Source organism: Protopterus annectens, chromosome 4.part0 (genome assembly GCF_019279795.1).
Source record: "Protopterus annectens isolate FY-2018-M chromosome 4.part0, PAN1.0, whole genome shotgun sequence".
In the NCBI taxonomy this organism is placed as follows: domain Eukaryota; kingdom Metazoa; phylum Chordata; order Ceratodontiformes; family Protopteridae; genus Protopterus; species Protopterus annectens.
The window spans coordinates 1,835,437,129-1,835,443,128 of NC_056733.1; positions in this window are offsets into that span (position 1 = coordinate 1,835,437,129).

Sequence of the window (6,000 nt, forward strand, 5' to 3'; positions counted from 1 at the left end):
GCCAGATTCCAAAAAGTTGCTTTTAGTGCAAGTCTGTCCTGATTTCCAAAAGACCTGCTGTCAGTGTAATTTTGGTGTATGGCCTGTAGAATAACAGGCTTACTATGGGAGCTAGGCTCCAAAAGACCTGCTCTCAGCCTGTTCTTATTGTAAGGGTCACTTACACTAACAGCGGGTCTTTTGGAATTGAGCCAAATAAGTATGCTAGCCTGTTTTTAACAATGACAAAGGGCATGGATCATAAGTTTTGAACACAGAAGAAAGTAATAGACCCTTTATCATCCCTTGCCTAAAGCAGTTACATGGCACTTCAGAAAGCTTGACTATTTCTAACATCTCACTTTCTGAACATGGGTATTTGCATTGTATAAAGTCATGGATGGTCCAAAGGGCCTTTGTACAAGTCCATGTTTTGTTCAGCGAAACTTATTGTACGACAATATGTATGCCTTGTGTAATTACAAAGGTACCCTTTTTAAGTTCTTTCTTTCTTTTCACCTAGATAAACAACTTGGGGAACCAGTAGTTTATTTAGTAGGTGACACCTATACAATAGAAGGTTCTGAAGATGAATGGGAGGTGTGTAGAGGGTAAGCTTTCTCTTTTTAGTGCTCTTTGAATCTAGGCTCAAGCACATAGCATTCTAGAGTATTGCTGCTTCCTGGGTTCATTCTTTGTTACACTCACTGTGTTGTCCCAGAGCCCAGACTGACTGAAAGATGCAAAACACAGAGAATTATGATCAGGTGACCAATTAGCTATTTTTTTCCCAAAATAGTCATAAACAGAACTTATTTCAAGAAAAAAGATTTAAAAGTAAATTGTCTTCATTACAATTCAAGAATAAACAAAAAATTAAATTTTTTTAACCTTGGTCATCGTATTATGTTTTGCTAAATATCTAGAGACTGAACAGAAGTAAATAGTGGAGTTAAGATGTGTTAAGATGTGTAGTAAATACAGACTTCACACTGGAACTCTGATAAACTCATCTGTATGGAAGAGCATCCGACTTAACTGATTCCATGTTACTCCCCACCATGCATGTACACACACGTGTTGTCAAAAGTGGTTGACAAAGCAAATGTTCAACAGGTATGCGAGATTGATAATCTCGGGGGTTGGGGAATATGTCTTTTCCCTGGGGATTGTGCGATCTCAGAGTTAATTTATATAATTAGTGGGGTTTTTTTAAACTGTAGTTTGCATGCAGAAATGATTTTCCTCACACACATGTAGCGCCCTGCCACCATTTGTGTTATTGAAACACCCAAATGTCAAGGTCAATAATAGTACGTACGCCCATTAATATGATGACAGCTGACTATATCATGTGACCAGTTATTGAGCACAACACAGCCTTCAGCATGTACTTGACCAGGCACTTGAAAGAGCTTGAAAGACCATGAAGGTTCTCACAAAACAATTACAAGTCCTATGTGGACCTCCTCAGGGCTCTATCCCTGCACTCAGTGTCCTGCAGACTGCTGCACAGCAGTCTGTGCTTAGCTTACAAGGCATCCTCTTATCCCACACTGATGGATTTTTTTCCATGCACACAAAGCAAATACTGTCTGCAATACCTATTCTTAGGACCTAAACCTCTTCTGCAACATAAACAGGACATCTTAGAGGAATCCGTATGTGTTGAAAAGATTATCCCTGCTCTGGAACAGTCTTCCCATCCATGTAAAGCAAAGCTCATCCCTAACCATATTCAGGTGTGACTTGGACTATTGGATGGGAAATCGCAAATTCACCCCTGGTGGCACCTATGTCCCTAATGGACAGGCATAGCCAGCGAATACTTGATGTGTACAAAATATATCTTGTGTCAGTATCCCAGGGAATATTAAGACCTACAAGTAAGCAGTATTTTGGTAATTTTATGGTAAGTGTGGCTAGGCTTAAAATGGCTTTTGGGCAAGTAGCCAAATAACCACCTATGAACTTAAGAACTTCACTTATGAAACTGATCAATGCATTTAGGGGGGAATGACTGCAGCCAGTTAGAATTAGAATTGTGAGAGTATTTAGTGTTGCAGTTAAACATCTTGAAGAACATGAAACCTGCCCATGAGACTCATAACGCAAGGGGGAAACACATCCCAAACTTCTGTGTGAACAGTAACAGTCACCAAAATTTGCTTGTCTCTTAGCTGCCCTAAACAGCTGCAGTAAATCTTTTACACTGCAGTGTTAAACTCAGGATGAGGTCTGCTATAAGGATCAGGAAAAAAGACGACAAAATATTCCAGAAGTTGATGAAATTATGTGACTGACGAAAATTAAAGGAAACCAGCTATTCATGGCAGCTGCCTTCTGTTATTTGGGGTAAACTCCAGCTGTAAAAAACTGAATAGACATTTGGATGAAGGTAGTTCAAACCAACCCAAATTTTCTAGAAGAATGTTATCTAATCAGCTAACAAAAAATCCAGTGACTTTTAATACAGTTTAAATGGTATTTTTCATCATTAATTTTAACTACACTTATCACTGGAAATACAAGATATAGTGAGTAACCTGGTGACCATTATCTCTTCTGCTGCATGTTTTGGTAACGGGCTACTTAATTTTTGTCAGTTATAACTCCAGTTTCTTGTTTCTGCCATATGGCTGTGACATTTACAAGTGTTAATAACACTTGTAGCATCATAACCATTCAATAACAAGAAAATGATTTTGTTTTTTGACAAGTCATAACAATGTACTGCATAGTGATTTAGATTCTCAACATATTTGTTTTAACATAATTTTTTTAGAGTGTACAGAATGCAACAATATAAGCAAGTAAAGGATATCTATGTAAAAACTTCTTAAAATAAGTCTGTATATAGGTAGAGAAAATAAGCAAGTTTTCCTGTATTTAAAAAAATAAACAAGTACACAAGAGTAACAATGTCAGAGATTTCTTAACATTGTACATAAAAAAATTGAAGTTAAAATATTAACAGAGCTCCAAGCGTACTTTTACAACCACTACAGTTTTTCAGTGTGAGTAATGTATGCTTCTTTACTGTTAATACTACCCTGCATGCTACACTAATGCTACAGTGTTACTACTTTTGTTATTTACTGACACTACTGTTGCATTGTTTCTGAATACAACTCATTTTTGCTGGCATTCATTAATAGCACTGCTACATCTCTCCTTGTTTGATTTATTAATTTATGTTTTAACCTAGCAAGATGTATTCACAAGTTCCACTTTTCAGGATTAACCCAAGAGCTTTGGTCTGGTTAAATTATTTGTTCAGTCACAAAGTAAGAAAATGGAAAGAAGAAATATAGACCCAGGACTCAGAACCTTAATATTCTGGCCATGCTTGCTATGTTTTATCACCCACTGCTAATACCTAGCATTCTTCCATCATGTTTTAGAATCGTATTTTATCATGCCTCACTGCCATCTATTAGTAATCCTTTGCACTGTACATGGATATGTGGGCCTTGTGCGTACATGTCTGTGTGTGCCCTGCAATGGGCTAGTGTCCCATCCCCACTGAGTGCTACAGTAGGCTCTGGTTCCTCTACTGCCCTGAACTGGATTAAACAGGTAATTGGATAATGAATAAATAAATGTATCATGCTGGCATTATCTCTAAAGCTGCAACTTTCTATACAGTTACTGCCATCTTGCTGCTGCAGTTTTGTATTGCTAAAGCATTCCTTATTACTGCTTTATTATATTCGGACTACCAAATGCTGCATTATTATTCATTTTTATTTGTATTTATTTATTAATTTTGTTTGCAGCTGCTAACAGAAAAATGCCAGGATGAAATTGCTGATAAAAATACAAAGCATAATCATTGTATAATTCAGCGCAGCACAGCTGGAAACAAGACCATGTAAAATTTAAAACACAACAGTCAAGATAAGCTGAGGTATGTAAAGACAGCCGAAAAATCCAAGAGTTCCGTATGTTTTCACAAACATTCAGATGTGACTGCATACAGTTAATTGCAATAAAAACTGACTATTAAGCATAAATGGAGACAAAAAATATGTAAAAATGCTATATAACAAAAGAAGTATGCGACAGTTTTAGAATACTAAAATAAACATGATTGCATGTTGACTGTGAAAAAAAAATCATGAAACAATTCTTTGGAAGTCAGATTAGGTTACCAGAATGACTGAGGTGATTGAGTGCCAATAACACTTAACTGCAGTTTGCCTGATGGTTAAGGTAAGGTTGTCAGTTGTTTTGGTCGAACATTTGAAAGGACAGAAACTCTAAACCAGTTATTTGAGGACTGGGACTTGGTAAGGGATATGTTTGAGTACAAAGTACGTGCAGGAGCATGCCTTTTGGTTAGTGAAGAGAGTTCTTTACTCTCCAAATTCTCCATCCTAAGTGGATCTAAATTTTGGTATGATATGTTTGGAGGCATTTGAGCGTTATGACCTCACTGCCACCAAATATGAAGGTAGAATGGCATCCCTGCCACCAAAGGTGAAGGTGAGCTGTACCCAATGGGATTTGAATCCCACCACTTCCAGCCAAGGGTATAGTGTGCACACAAGTTTGTTTTAGCAGGAATATCCACTGTTTTCCTAGATACGAGTTTCCAACCTCCACATTCATACTGGACTGCACACAGGCCACTTGCAGGCTTGAGTCTTTCACTGCTCTCTCCCTGAATCAGTGCCCCTTTATCTGTGGTAACTTTCATACTAAGTATTATTTTTCTTCCTGTCTCTCTGACTCTCACAAGCACACACACACATGCACACACAATTTCCAGGGAAGGCTGGCAGAATTATCCAGTTCTCTGCAGCTTTCTTTGTGACCTGGTAGTACTGCACTATTCTGATTTTCAGGGCCAGAGAGCCCAGTCATTGGCTGCTCTTAAATCAAGCAAAATATGAATACACCAGTTAGTATCTCTACACTGTTTAGGCCTACTATCAGTGATAATCACTCATCTTGCCGCCCAACAGTTTAAATAATGATTACCCTCTTGACAGTTTAACAGTGCATAACTATACATAAAATTAAGAAGTACTAACCATAAGAGGTTAAAGATAAAGGAATTATCTTTACTTAATAATAAAAAATAGTACAAATACAGAGTAAAATAAACATAGGGTGACATACACACAGGGAAGACAAAATGTACATATGAAAAACTAAGCTCCCAGATATTTATCTATTTTTTTTTTTTTTTACAGTTCACATTCCCTGGCTTGCTCACTGCAGAATTACTGATGTTTCCTTAAGAACAACCCAGCATCACCATTTTGCTATCTTTTCTTACACAATTATTTAAAATGCATTTTCCCCAGCCCACAGTTTGCATTACTGTATCATCATGTTGCTGGGTAAAAAAGTCATAAAACCAATTTTTTATTCACTGTAGCAACCACAGTGATTTATGAAAGCATATCAACATCTGCTTTCTTTGAATCCTGAATCACACTGATGTCTTTGAGATACATCATTAAAGCAATTAATATCCCACGGTACCTCTTGTTAATGTAACAAAGATGAATGTTCTAACACATTTGAAGAGTCAACAGATTTCCCAGACATTCCCTGTCCCCGATGTTCAGAAAAATATCGCACATTCTTGCCATGAGAGGTAAACATGAGAGAAGAAATAATGTCAAGCAAAATGTAGCAGAATGCATTCTTTCTTTTTTTTTTCAACTTTACAATTGCTTTTCTTTTAGCCTGGCATTGACCATGGCTTCACATTTAAACCACCCCTTAACAACTCCAATCAAATCTTCTGGAGGTATCTCTTAAGAAATGAAGCATAGGATAATGAAAAAGACTGCACCCTTCTCCCATATCCTTTCTACACAACTCATCTGTTTTATTGTTGGCACCACCATATTGATGCTGGATAGCTTCCACCTAAGAAGCTTATAAGCTATAACCTGTAAATTATATAACTACTAGGTTAGCTACTGCTGTGGGCCATTTTAACCCTAGCCAATTTTCCTTTAAGTTGAGAACCAAACCCTGTACCCTGTACCTTGTGCCTGT